This window comes from Neomonachus schauinslandi, chromosome 8 (assembly GCF_002201575.2).
Source record: "Neomonachus schauinslandi chromosome 8, ASM220157v2, whole genome shotgun sequence".
Taxonomy (NCBI): Eukaryota; Metazoa; Chordata; class Mammalia; order Carnivora; family Phocidae; genus Neomonachus; species Neomonachus schauinslandi.
The window spans coordinates 19442902-19458563 of record NC_058410.1 but is presented as its reverse complement, the minus strand read 5'-3'; positions in this window follow the sequence as shown (position 1 = coordinate 19458563).

Here is a 15662-nt window from a genome sequence, read left to right as displayed (position 1 = left end):
TTGTTTGTTTTTAATAAGGTGAAAGCAGAAAGATGTTAAGAAATTTTAGATTGAACTTTTATGTTGTCACTGATATGTTTTTAAAAGAGATTAAAATAAAACAAAACAAAAACGAACCACCTCAAGAGACAATCAACCTAGTTATCCTAAAAGAAAATTTCAGATTCAGTAAACTGTAAATAGAAATCTCTATGTGTTGAGTTAATTTTTGAATTTGGTTTCTGTCTCTCAAACGAATTTGGTCAGAATGAATCAGTGGTGGTATAAAATTGAGTTAGCTTTTCCCTTTTAGGTTGTTATATTTTACCTCAGATCCCCGACTTGAGTCAATCATCAGTACATGCTTTTGTGGATTGACAAAACACGTTTTCTAGTAATCCACTAAGAAACACAGTGCACGTGGAGTGAGGCCTGTTTTCTGGGATGGCTTTGAGGAAAAATTACTAGCTGTATAATTTTGAGTAAGTGCCTACACACTCTCCCCTCAATATCTGAATCAGGAAAAAATAATAAACATCTTTGCCCTAATATTTACCTGGAAGGACTGTTCTTCAAAATCAAGTGATCCTATGTGTGTGAGTCTATTTAAGGAGTGAAAAGTTTATTTTTTAAACTAAAATTGTTTTATTGTTATTCTTGATAATTCTGCTTCTAGTAATTGTGTATATTTTTCTGTCAATCCTGGAAACTATTTTATTGTATTTTTCTTAGTTCCAAAGTTGATCATTTTTTTTCAGATTGCGGTATCTTTGCCAGCTTTGCTCATAAAGGCCTCACAAAAGTTGACTGATATTTAGTTGGAACATAAACCATGGCAGAAATACTGGGGAGAGAAGAGTAAAACAAATTGTAGACAGAAAATAAGAACTAAGATGACAATTTCAAGCATTTAAACCTCTACTAAAACCTCCTTTCTTTCTATCTCATTTTAACCCAACCTGGACCTAAACTTTAGAATCCTGAGATTTTACTGACCATCAGCTCCTGTGTCCTCAGTTTCTCTCCACAATGGCTTAGATTCCACAATTTGTCATTATAATCACACCTTTGCATATACTATTACTCCCATCCTCTTCTTTTCTTATATATTTCTCCTGGAATTTTATGTACCTGGAATTACATAGTAAACACTGTTGTATCTTGCTTAATTTCTTAACCAAAAGTTTTTTTTTTATGATTTATTCCCTGTATGTATCTGTAGTTCAATCCTTTTTGATCCTGAATGGTATTAGTGAATATATCACATTTCGCTTATTCTCCTATTGATGGACATTTAGGTTATTTCCAACTGTTGCAATCAATAATAAAGCTACTCTAACTTTCTTGTACAAATCTTTGTGTGAAGATATGTTTTCATTTCTCTTAGGTAAATACCTAAGACTGGAATTGCTGGTTATTGAGGTAGATGTGTGTAAATAGTTTTCCAGAGTCATTTCCCATCATCAGTGAAATTGGTGGTTGCTTTGTCATCCTCTCAACATTTGATGTGCGAATTAGTTTTTGCTTCATAACAAATGTGTACATAACTTAGAGCCATTAAACAACACTGATTTGAGCCAGTTCATTGGAACTTGATGGCCTAGGATAGCCTCACTTGTATATTTGATGGTTACCTCATCATCAACTGGGATATACAGGCATAACTTGACCATGGGTGTTTTAGAAACTAGTCAGGACTCATCCACATGGCAACGGGGTTACAAAATCAATAAGAGAATGTAAGTTCCAATACTTTCATTTTCTGATCCTCTGCCTGGTTGATGTTTGCTAATATCCCAGTAGCCACAGAAAGTCATGGCTGAGAACATACTTAAGGGGTAGAGAAACATACTCCACTTTTAATAGAAAGTCTGAAGAGTTACATTGGAAAAAAGTATTGCTACAGGGTTAAGAAGTATTTGAGACCCTTTTGTAATCTTCGAGAATCTTCCCTTTGACCATAAATAATTTGTAGTCTCTTCACATGAAAAACAGATGCGGGCTCCTGGGTGGCTCAGTTGTTAGGCGTCTGCCTTCGGCTCAGGTCATGATCCCAGGGTCCTGGGATCGAGCCCTGCATCGGGCTCCCTGCTCAGCGGGAAGCCTACTTCTCCCTCTCCCACTCCTCCTGCATGTGTTCCCTCTCTCGCTGTGTCTCTCTCTGTCAAATAAATAAATAAAGTCTTAAAAAAAAATAGAACCACTCTTATTCCAGAAATCCCAAAAGTTTTATTTCAATAATGATATTAGACTCAGAGTTTAGGATCTAGCTCTCTAAACCAGATCTAAGTGCAGAGGAGGTGTCAAGAACTATAGCAATCAAAGGTTACTCAGGGAAGCAGAGCTAACATGAGTATTCCTGAAATAAGGGATTTGTTATAGGAATTAGATCTTAACAAAGATGAAGTAAATGGAAGGATGTTGGAGGATCAGAAGGAGTTACTAATGAGTTTACCTAAAATACTGCTTCAGGTAGACAAGTTAGAGCATGCAGGGAAATCTGAGAAACTGAGTGTATCCAGCCACTGTAGGAGGATTAAGAAGAGGAACTTCATGGTGAGATTTGTGGGAAGTTGTTGCCTTTGTGTAGCTACCATCTTTGTGGGTCCACAGCCAAGCAACTTTCCCCCCCCGCAAGCTTCTGATGGCAGAACTGGGGCTGCTTTTGATCAGCCTGGAAGAAGAGTTAAACAACTTGGCAAAATGAGATCATACTGTGACCCAGTGGACACATCTGCACCTGTTTGACACTAAATCTGACACCAATAGAGAGTAGAGAGTAGTGGCCACTGTTTCCTTATATGCTTTAAATAGTACACAAGTTCCTCTTTTGGCCAAATCTAAAAAAGAAAATGAAATTCTGGGAAACGTAGTCCTCAGTTTGACTAGATTGACATGGAATAATCCAATATGTTATTATTAGTTGTATTTTTAAATTTCAGCATTACAGTAGATCTCTACTCATTATATCTCTTTGAATTTTAATTTATATTACCCTAATGACTGTGCTTATGGGCCATCATATACCCTATTTTGTGAATGTCCAAGTTTTGTGCTGGTTTTTAGTGTTTGTTGTCTTTTTGTTATTGTACTTTAGAAATTCTTTCTATATTGTAAATGCAAATTCTTTGTTGTAGAAATATATTGCAATGATTTTATCCCATTGAAGCTTGCTTTTTAATTTCCTTAATAATAACTATTTTGAACAGAATTTTTAAATAAAGTTCAGTTCATCAAACTTTTTATTGTCTTTGTGTGTTCTAGAAAATTTTTAAAGACCCCAAGTTTACAAAGATAGTCTCCAATATTTTTTAATGAGCTTTTTAGACTGATTTTTAAAATTTTGACTCCAATATAGTTAAAATAGAGTGTTATATTACTTTTAGGTATACAATATAGTGATTCAACGATTCCGTACATTACTCGGTGCTTGCCATGATCCTCTTCACCTATTTACATGTCTCCCCACCCACCTCCCCTCTGGTAACTATCAGTTTGTTCTCTATAGTTGAGTCTGGTTTTTTGTTTGTCTCTTTTTTTCTTTATTCATTTTTTTCCTTAAATTCCACATAGGAGTGAAATCATATGGTATTTGTCTTTCTCTGACTGACTTATTTCACTTAGCATGATACCCTCTAGATCCATCCATGTTGCTGCATGCAAATGACAAGATTTCTTTATGTTTAGATTTGCATGCTATCTTGAGTAAATTGTTGTATATGGAGTGAGGTATTGGTCAAACTGCATTTTTTTTTTTCATGAAGACATACAGTTCTGGTACTATATGCTGAAAAACACATATAATCTTTTTCCATATTAAATTTCACTGGTACTTTTGTAAAAATAAATTTATCACATTTCATTATATATATATATTTCTGGGCTTCCTATTTTAATTGATTAATCTGCTTTCCTATTCCATATCAATAATTATCATGGATTTATGGTAATTCTTAAAATAATACAAATCTTCCAAATTTGTTCTACTTAAAACTTTTAAAAATTATTTTAAGTCATTGGCATTTCTATATTAATATCAGTACCAAAAAATAACCTGCTTGAGTTTTGACTGAAAATGCATTGAATCTATAGAATTTCGGAGAAATTGACATTTTTATAATTTGAGCCTTCTAATCTATGAATCTGATGTATTTCTCCATTTATTCAGGTCTTCTTTAATTTTAGCAATAAAATATTCAGGTAAAAGCCTTGTATGGCTCTTGTTAAATTTATTACTAAGTGATTTTTCTTGCTGGCATTGTAAATGGTATTATTTTTGATCCCCTGTCCCGACTTCAATCTACTGTCGATAGAGCAGCCAGATTATTATTATTAAAATGAAAGTTCAATGTTACTCCCCATTTCATAACCAACAAAGACTTCTTCTATGAAATATAATAAACACCAAAATTTTTTTTTTTGGAATTTTTTTTATTATGTTATGTTAATCACCATACATTACATCATTAGTTTTTGATGTAGTGTTCCATGATTCATTGTTTGCGTATAACACCCAGTGCTCCATGCAGAACGTGCCCTCTTGAATACCCATCACCAGGCTAACCCATCCCCCACCCCCCTCCCCTCTAGAACCCTCAGTTTGTTTCTCAGAGTCCATAGTCTCTCATGGTTCATCTCCCCCTCCGATTTTCCCCCCTTCATTTTTCCCTTCCTACTATCTTCCTTTTTTTTTTTTAACATACAATGTATTATTTGTTTCAGAGGTACAGGTCTGTCATTCAACAGTCTTACACAATTCACAGTGCTCGCCATAGCACATACCCTCCCCAATGTCTATCACCCAGCCACCCCACCCCCCTACCCCCCACCACTCCAGCAACCCTCAGTTTGTTTCCTGAAATTAAGAATTCCTCATATCAAAAAAAAAATAATAATTCCTCATATCAGTGAGGTCATATGATACATGTCTTTCTCTGATTGACTTATTTCACTCAGCATAATACCCTCCAGTTCCATCCACATCACAAAATTATTTTAATAACTAAAAATTTCTACATCATCCTGCCTCAACGCCTACAATTCTTTCTCTTGTTCCCTCTCCAGCAACTACTCTGACCCCCTTGCTGTTTCTCCAGATGCCTCTCTCCTCTAGAGACTTTTCATTGTTGTTTCCTTTGCCTGCAACAGTCTACTCCAGGTACATCCATGTCTTTCTCCTTCATTGTTTTCAGGTCTCTCCTTAGATGTCACCATATCATGTGACCCCCTGACTACTGTATTTGAAATAAACCTGACTCACCCCTTCTGCACCCCCAGTCCAATTTATCTGGGTGACTCACATTTTCATTTGCCCAGGCTGGACATGCCAGCTTATGTCTGTCGCCCTGGCAGCCCACCTAGTTTTCAACTGTTTTTATTGTAAAATGTGTCCCAATTTGGACATTAAATTGCTTACCACCCTACCCTTATCATGATTCATTTTTCTTCATGGCACTTTTCATTTGTGTGTCATAGTATAGATTTGCATGTTTGTTTTCCAGTTCCCCCAAAGAGACTGTAATTCCATGTGATAGAGTCTTTATTTTTATTGTTGAGTGTTTTACCTCAACCCTTAGAGCATCACCAGCACCTCGCACTCAGTAAATATTTGTTGTACTAAGTAAATAATTAGTAAGTATACAAGCTGAATGACTTTGCTTTTGAAACTTTTTGTAAAATGAAGTCCTACATTAAATGAGGTCATTAAGACCATTCTGGTTGTAAAATGTAATGATTGCTTTTGAAATCTGATACAAATTTCATTTAAGTCAACAGCTGCTTTGTGTAGAGGGAGAACAGTAGAGCAATGTTCTTCATAAGCTAGAGTAGTCATCTAAAGCAATAAAAGACATTGTTTTAAAGTGGAATTTTGTCTAAGTAGTATGGACTGATTTAAAAATAATAACCAGAATGACTTCACTTGCAGGAAGTCTCCAGCATAAAATCATATTAATCATTTTCTGACCTAGTTGAATTTTTCCATACATTCTTATAATATTAAAACATATTTTTATGGTATGGGTGAAGTTATTTAGGGAATTCATTTTATGATTATGACCCCCAAGTTTCTATCTGTAGCCCGGACCTGTCCCCTAAACTCATATCCAGCCCTCTCTGTGAACTCTCTGTTTATGCTTCTAGTAGGTATCTAAAAATGAACGTGTTCAAACCTAAACTCCAAATTTTCTCCCCAAACCTTCTGTTCCCATAATTTTTCTTTTCTCAGTGGAAAGTAGTTCCATTCTTTTAGTTGCTCAGGTCAAAATCATTGCTGCCATCCTTGATTCCCCTTTTATCTCATACCCCATATACCTTTTTGGTTATCCATTGAAATGCACCAAGGATCAGACCAGTCTCTCTCTCCTACAATTTTCCCATACTGCATTTCTCTGAATCACCACCGTAGCATTTTAACTGATTTTCCCCAGCCTTTGCCCTCTTCACCCTTCCATACTCACCATGTCTACTTTCAACAAAGCATCCCAAAAGATCACTTTAAAACCTAAATCACCAGATCATGTAACTTCTCTGTCCCAAATCCTCAAATTGTTTCCACTTGACTCAGAATAAACGTCATGTTCCTGATAGGGGCCTATAGGATCTGCCACTCTACTGTCTCTCTGACCTTTTTTTTTAAGTGTAAATTTGATGAATTATTTTTATTGTTGAAGTATAATTGACATACATTATATTAGTTTCAGGTGTGCAACATATTGATTCAACAATTCCATACATGACTCACTGAGCACTCCATTGAGTGTGGTCACTGTCTGACTTCATCTTTTACTACTTTTCTCCTTGTTCTGTTTGTTCTACTCATTGGTGGCAACAGAATGCACCATATACTCTCCTACCTCAAAAGATTACCCGCTATTGACTTTCCTGGGATCAGCTTTCCCTAGGAAGTAGAAATGGTTGATCTCTTTTTTTTTTTTTAAGATTATTTATTTATTTGAGAGAGAGAGAGTACAGCGGGAGAGGGAGAAGCAGACTCCCCACAGAGCAGGGAACCCGATGTGGGGCTCGATCCCAGGACCCTGAGATCATGACCTGGGCTGAAGGCAGACGCTTAAACCACTGAGCCACCCAGGCGCCCCGGAATGGTTGATCTCTTATACATTTCAGGTCTCTCTTCAGAGGCACAGTAACAGAGTGGTCTTTGCTGTGCCCTTGAGGTGAAATAGCAACTTCCTCCTCGTTCCCACATTTCCTATTTTCCTTACCTTAATTCCTTTTCCTGCTTAGTAATTAGCCTCATCTGACATACTGTAACAACATAATGTATTTTGTGTATGTGTTGTCTGTCTCTCTCTCTCTTAGAATGTAAGCTCAAGAAGTCTAGGGCTTTGTCTGTTTTGTACCCTCCCTATATCTCTCCATCCCTAGGAACTGGGACTGGAACGTAGTAGATGCTCAATAAACATTTGTGAAATGAGAGAATGAGTGAATCTATTTGTTTGACAAAGCTTTTATTATCCAATGCTCTTCTTTCTCTTCCAGTCTTCAGCTTCATTAAACAACAAAAAAAGACTCCTTGATAAAGCAAACTCACTTCAAATGAGTTCTCTTTAACACGTATTTTTAGACTGTGTTTTTCAAAAACTCGTTTATAAAGCTGAAAATATGCACAAATGCAAACAGGGTAAAATGCCCAAGCACACGTGTAAGCATCAACCTCCAACAGACCCATGCATGCTTGGAATCTCGAAGGGATGGCAAGGTTGGATGGATGTCAGCCCTCTTTAGTTCTCAGAGGAGAGGAAATGGCTAGCAGAAGCAGGGGTATTGTGATGCTTCCCCACTTTTCCCAGTGCCACTGCTCACTTCTTGCTGTTGTAGTTTTGCAAACAACCCATAAATTGTAGGCCCTTATGCTACCTTCCCATTGCTGAGAGTTCTCCACCTCAGTGCCCAGCCTAAGACATTCCCCACCAAAGTGCTCTTGTATCCTGGACGTGTTGGCATCTATGTTCAGTCTGACAATTACCTAAGTGAGAAAACTGGAACCCTGAGAGGTGAAATGACTTACCCAAAACCATGCAGAACTAGCCCTGGAGCTTAAGCTTCAGTCCTCTCTCCTGTTAGTCTTGACTGCACTGTGTTTCAGCAGCCTGTTATTCACATTAATTAAGTATAAGAAATAAACTAAAAGTCCAACAATAAGACAATGGCTAAGCATATTCATATGATGGTTTACTACACAGCTATGAAACATCATGATGTAGAAGATTCTTAAATAACAAGGGTAAATGTTGGCAACATAAAGAAGTGAAAAAAAACAAGTAGTATAATCGCAATTTTGTGTATATGATTTGTGTATATATGGGAAGACTCTATACATCAAATCTGTGGTCATTTCTGCAAGGTGGGATTAGAAGTATTTTTATTTGTCTTTATACTTTATGATTCCAAATCAATACTTTCAGAATAAAAGGGTATTCTAAACTTTTCCCTTGCACCACACTTCTGATTAGTTTAAAGGTGTATTATTTTTAAACACTATGATATATTTATAAATACATCATACAATATGTATGAGACATAAATGTGTGGAAAACTGGACAAACTTCATGAATGTAAAGAATTACCAGAGGGGTGCCTGGGTGGCTCATTTGGTTAAGCATCCGATTCTTGCTTTTGGCTCAGGTCATGATCTCAGGGTCCTGGGATCAAGCCCCACGTTGAACTCTGCTTTCAGCAGGGGATTCTGCTTGAGGATTCTCTCTCTCCCTCTCCCTTTGCCCTTCCCCCCACCTGTGCTCTCTCTCTTTCTCTCTCAAATAAATAATAAATAAATCTTTTTAAAAAAGAATTACTAAAAATTAAATTGAAATTAAATTTTAACTATCTTAATCAGGTATATAACATGAAGGTTTTTTTGTAGAAATACATACATTTATTATAATCAGGAAGCCTTGCCTTTTTCCTTATAACTCTCATGTTCTAAAATTATACTTCAAGTTAATTTATTTTTTTACCCTCCCTCAGATTTTTAAAGTTCTTTAAAGTTCTCATAGATCATCCTAACACAAAATTCTGTTAGTCCTTTCTTTGCAATTGCAGTTTTGCCATGATTAGGACTGTCATAGAGATAGATAATGGTGCTTCATAGGAGAATGATGGGGCTAAACTTTGTTTTGTTATTTGTAACATATGCATCTCAATCAATCATCACAATAATCCATTTATAACCTTTGTTTTGGGGGGGGACAAATACAATGAGGTTCAGAGAGCCTAAAGGCTTGCCTTCTAGTGTATGATGGAGTTTGGTTGAAGCTCAAGTCTACCCACCAATAAACTCATGCTCTGCTGTTTGTCTATAGTACTTTAACTTGGTGGCATTTCTCTGCACAAGCATCCTTTCCTCATCTCGTTCACTCTTCCCAGGCTCTCAAAGCACCACCTCTCACCATCCAGAACTTCTGGCTGCAGCAAGTCACTCAGGGCGGCTCCATGATCCAGATCTGAATCGTCACTCCCACTATCACCATGTATCTCTCCTGTGTCTGTGCCTACGTGTCACCGACTTTCATTAGATGCATGTTTCCAGTCACCCATGCTGAGGACATCCCCTTGGATATCTGTACTTGGGGCTTCCAATGTGCCTGACTCGCATCTTTCCTATAGAACTCATTGCATCATTTTGTATTTGTTCTGGTTTCTGTTTGTTCCACAAGGTCATGAGTTCTTCAGGAGCAGAACTGAATCTTATTCATCTCCTTAGAAATACCCAATGCATAAAATTAAATCTCCAAGTAAACCAAATCTCTAGATAAAAAACAATTAAGTTAAGGTTACAAAAGGAACAAATATTTTTTATAGTATATAGTGCCAGCACCCTCCAAGGTAAAATTCACAATGTCTTGTAGCTAATAAAAAAATGTAGCAAATAAGGAGAAAAATAGATCCCATTAAGGGGAAAATTAAATCAACTGAAATTGACCCAGAAATGGCAGAGGTGACAATAGATGGATATATTAAAACAGTTTAATATATTAATAACAGTAAATATATTAATACAGTTATTATAACTGTATTTCATATTTTAAGATGGCAACAGCCTTCTAGTTTTTTTGGTTCTTATAATAACTATTTCCGCAACCTTCCATAGGCCTGAGAAATACCTGTTGGTGCATTTTCTTCCACAAACACCCTGCTCTAGTTTACCACAGTTGTACTGCAAACCCATGTCAGGCTGTTGATGTTCCATCTGTCCCCTCTGATGCGCTCCGCCTTGCCTGCTGGTCAGCTCCCAATTTCCAGATTAGGATCTTCCCTTTGTGTTTTTAATCAATCTGATCATGATATCCCTTGGTATAGAAATTTTCATGTGTATTGGGTTTGGGGTTTACTGAGTTCCTACAATTTATGGATTTCACAAAATTTGAAAAATTTTCAATCATTATTTCTCCATTTAAGATTTTCTGTGTTTTCTTCTCCCACCTGCCTACCCTCCCTGCCCATTCAGGGACTCCAAATGCACATATATTAGTCCCTTTGAGGTTGTTTCACAGTCCCTGATTCTCTCCTCCTCCTCCTCCTTCTCTTCTTCTTCTTTTTTAAGTCTTTTGTTTCATTTTGGATTGTTTCTATGGCTGTCTTCAAATTCACTAATCTGTTCTTCTGCAGTATCTAATCTGCCATCCCATCCCATATGTACTTTTTTCAACATGGACATTGTATTTGCAGTTTTAGATGTTCTTAAATTGAACTTAACATATTCAACTTTTCTGCTAGCTTCTTGAACACATGGCACACAGTTATAATAACTATTCTAATATCCTGTCTAATTCCATCATCCATTTTTTTTTCCAGTTCCTTTTCAATTGGTTGGTCTTTTTCTCCTCTTAATGGGACATACTTTCATGCTTCTTTTCATGCCTAGTAATGTTTATTGGATACTAGTCAGTTTGAATTTTACCTGTTGGGTGTTGGTTATTTTTGTATTCCTCTGAACATTCTTCAGATCTGTTCAGGGAAGCTGTTAACTAACATGGAAATAGTGTGATCATTTCAGGTTCTGCTTCTAAGGTTTGTTAGATGGGACAATGAAGTATTAGTAGAGAGTGAAATTCTCACCCCTACTGAGGCAAAATGCTATGACCCATTCCCTGTGAATTATGAGGTGTCTCCAGTCATGCTGGTGGGAACAGGCCCCATGTGAACTCAGAGGAGGTTGCTCCTTGTAATTGTCTCCCGTGGTTTTTCTGTGCCCTCAGAACATTTCTTCATGTGCTTGTGCAGATTGGCACTCAGACAGAACACTGAGGGCCTGCCCTCAAGGTTCTCCTCTCTGTATGGCTCACTCCTCCACATACTCTGTGCTGGGAACTTCAGCCACAAATCCTCCCTGGATTCAGCTCTGTCTTCCCAAATCAGGGGCACCATCGATTGGGCTCTGCCAGGGTTCCCCGCCCTGTGTCAGAGCCTCACAGTAAGCTAGGACCATTATAGAGCCTGTCTTTTTTGTTTTCTACCTCTTGGGGGAACTCTGCCTTTCATTGCCAATGTCTTCATCTATCTCATTCAGTGTATTAGTTATTGCACACGAGAAGGTAAATGCACTGCCTGTTACTGCCTTTTGTTTGGGAGCAGAAACCTTTCTAACTCTCCTTTGAGAGTCTGCTTCCTAGAATCATGCCTGAGATTGACTGCTCTGGGCCAGTTTTCAGGAAACGAACTCTAGCACTCAGAGATTTGCATGCATGATGTTTATTAGTGAGTGTTTTGGGTAACATCTCTGAATGGAAGGCCAGCAGGATCAGGCAGAAGAAGATAAAGTGCAATGCTGTTGTGACCGAGATCTCCACCAATAAAGACAGAGCTCTGGAGAGAAGAACCTTTCAGAGGTGTCACGGTTATATGCCCTCCCTTACACACACTAATAAGATGCAGGCCGCTGTCCGGGAGAAGGCATGGCCTTGGGCTGAGTGACAGCTTCCTCTCATGGGGGCGTGAATGCCTCTGTCCAAAAGGGGGATCTGGATTAGTACCAGTGCGCCCACGGCAGAGGCGACTGCAACATTATACACCTTCAGGTTCGTATGCAACGCCATGAAGTGTTTTATTACACTCAGGAAAACTATTGCTTCGTATTTAAACAACTAATCAAAATGGAAATTATTTTTCAGCCACTATCATGAAAATATCTTCTTTCCCTATTCTCCCATTTTTTTTAAGAATCCCTACTCAGAGTTTCCTCTCAAAGATAATTAAAACTATAAGTTAATGTCTACCCAGACTAATGAGACTATCTCGGGCAGGGACATTTGGCTTCATATCTTCAAGATTCAAATCCTCCATAACTAGTGGGATCTGGAGAGACAGAACAGTAGGGGACAAAACTGAATCTAAGTTGCAATTTTTAATAATATTTTCCATGACATAGAGTAACCATTCCAAGCGGGCAGTGTAGCAGAAGGCTGAAGAGTGACCACAGGTATAAAGTTTTAGTTTTGCAAAATGAGTAAGTTTTAGAGATCTGCTGTACAACATTGTGTCTAGAATTAACAATATTGCATTGTACATTCACAAATATGTTAATATCTTGTATTAAGCATTCTTACCACAATAAAGAAATACAATATGATACAATACAATACAATACAACATGATGTAATAGTGTGTGCACTCTGAAGCCAGACTGTTCACATTTAAGTTACAGGTCCACTCCTTCTGTGCTTTGGACTTTGGCCAAAAGCTCACTTTTCTTCTCTATAAAATGGGCTGATTGTATACCTCATAGGGCTGTGATCACTGAGCCCGAGGCAGAATAATGTGATTGTAAACAGCATCGGTCTGGCGCCAGACTGCATGGGCAAGAATCCTGCCTGACACTTAGTAATTTAATTTAACCTTTCCTCCTGTTTCCTTGTTTACACAAAAAAGAGATTGTAATATCAACAAATTCCTAGGGTGTCTCTATGAATTATGTGAGCTAATGCAGGAAAAAGTGCTTCTTAGAGTGCCAAGCATACAGCAAGTTCTCAATAGGTGTGAGCTCGGATTATGAGATGTTGAGGAGGCTTACAACTTTGAACTGAATTTGGTGAGGAAGAGTAGAACTCGAACAGGTCCTGCTCTCGTGCCCTTGGAGGCCAGCACATGAGAAGGGCCAGGGCATAAGGAAGGATAGAAAGAAGGCAGAGTGTTATAAGAATTTTAAGACACATAAAGCTCTGTGGCAAATAAAGGAAAATGAGGTCAATGGGACAGAAGAATGACAATCGAAAGACAGAATTTGAAAGGCCAATTCACCTGAACCAGAAGCAGAACATGTAGAAGAATTTACACCTTCTCATCTGATTGCTTAAATTCTAGGCGACTTACACCTGACCTAACTGCAAAGAGGTGGCTGAGCAGCACCATGGATGTAACGGCCTCTGGCTGTGGGACCAAGCGTCTGAAGCCGCCCAGAGCTAAGGCTTTGAGAAACAGGAATGCTGCCCCTCTCTTTGCCCGACCCCGCCCAGTTCCAGTCATCTGCGACTCCCCACGGTGGGTGAAGTGGTTACCAAAGTTCACTTCCCCATTTCAGCAGATCCCCCAAATAGTCCAAAGAGAGAGCCCTGCCTGTTCTGTTTCTGCGGGCATGGGGAAGTGAGTATTTCTAACGACTTCCCTGTGGAGCTGGGTAACGTTACTGCTGCCTGAAGCCAAATAACTCTTCCTCAAAAAGGTAAGTATAGATTGGAGAGAGGCTGCGCTGTGGGTCACTCTAATAACATATAAGTGCTGTTTCTCAGCCTTTGAATGTTATTCAACAGAGAACTTGGAAATCCGTAAGCTGAGTTGCAGGGCAATCATCTGGATTTGTGACTCTGAAAGATTTTAACAAGGTTAGTTAGCCCGGAGCATTGCAGAGAGCAAAGGCTACCTACCCCATGTCAGGCAAATCTCTTTACCTCTCTGCACTTCACTTCCTTTACCTGTGAAATATGATATTAGCTATCATCATATGAGTGCTTATGATGTCCCCAAATACAACATTTGAGCTAAGTATTATCTTTCCCTTTTCACAAACGAAGAAAATGGAATCCAGAGGGTATAAATAACTTACCCAGGGTAACTCAACTAATAAGAGTCAGCATTAAAATTCATTTTTCCCTCTAAAGCCTATACATGTCCTAAGGAGCTTGCACCCCTCCCTAAGCCAGGCATGTAGCAGGAATGCAATAAATCACAGTTATTATGATATTTCAAAATGGCATTGACTATGATTATCATCTGTACATAATATGGATTTTTTTTTTTTTTTAAAGATGGATGTAGGGCCAATTTTCCTTTTTTTTTTTTGCACTGGCCCCTACGAATACCATCTCATGGTTTATGGAGCATATTTGCCTCTTAGAATCATGGCCTGACCTGAGTTTAGTTCCAGAAAGAAGAGAAATTCTGTTTATGCATGCTGCACACATAGCATGATAAAGGAGAAAGAACACTGGACTAAGAATCAATAAGCACTTTATATTCCCCCCCCAATTTTTTTTATTATATCATTTCAGCCTTATGTCAACTCCCTTATTTTTGTCCTAATTTAATAGATGAGAAAGCAATCTCTGAGTGGGAGTAGTGATATGTTTGGCTTAAACCAGTGCTCCTCCCTTTAATGCCTCTGATCCAGACTACACCAGTAGCTGTGAAACTTTAGGCAAGACACTTCTCTTGGTCCAGGGGTTTCATCTATAAAATATGGGTGAGCTGAAGATGATTTGATTTCTAAGACTTTTCTTTTCTAAGATTCTTGGCATCTTGGAACCATTAACAATGACTTTGGGGATGACCTAGGCTAAAGGTGAAACTCACCCACTTGTGGGTTGTTGGTTGCTTAAAATTGTGCTGTTTTTACCCAATAGTGTTTGTATATGCTTCTGGCTATGCATTTGATGACTTTGATAAGATTTGGTATTAAATAACATTTTCTCAAAGTTTGGTCCTGTATTTTCATTCAGGAGAGTTTTCTGGAAATTTCAATCCTGAGATAAATGAGGCAGAGCCCTCAAGATGTCTTTATTTTCTTCACGTATACAGGAGATGTTTATAGGGGTTCTAAACCTCAGGTCTGTGCACGGTCAGATCTCACTATAGGGAGGTTGTTTTGGGCCCACACAATATTTTGCTTTGTTATAATAAGTTTTAAAGCGTTTCCAGTCTAAGCATCGCCGGGCTTCATTCATTCAGGGCATCTGCCTGCTCCTTGCTGGCATTTAAGCTTCATCTCAGAAACAGGGGCCCCCTATTTGCCATGCTTTCATTGTGTGCATTTTACATACATATTTATTTTCAGGAGAGAACCGTGAGTTAGATATTAGCACCTCCTGTTTACAAATGAGTAAATGAAGCTCAAAAGGAAAAACTTGCCCAAGGCAACTAATAAATACCGCTATGGACTGGCTGAGCATTAGGCTTGAACCTTAATAGGTCTTGGTTTGCTTGGCTCTGTTTCTCCTGGCTCCAGTGCCTTTCCAAGTGAGTGTATCAAGGGCCTCTCGACTCTATGACTCAGATTTATTCTTTTACATGAACAACGGAGACACTGGACTTTTTCATCGCAGACTTCATTCATTTTTAGCTAAACTTGAGCACTAAGGGTGTCATGATCTTGCCTTCCGTGCAGGGATCCCCCCCGCACCCACTCTATTCTTCTGGACCCGCCCTTTTCAAGCCATTAGCAAATTCAGAGC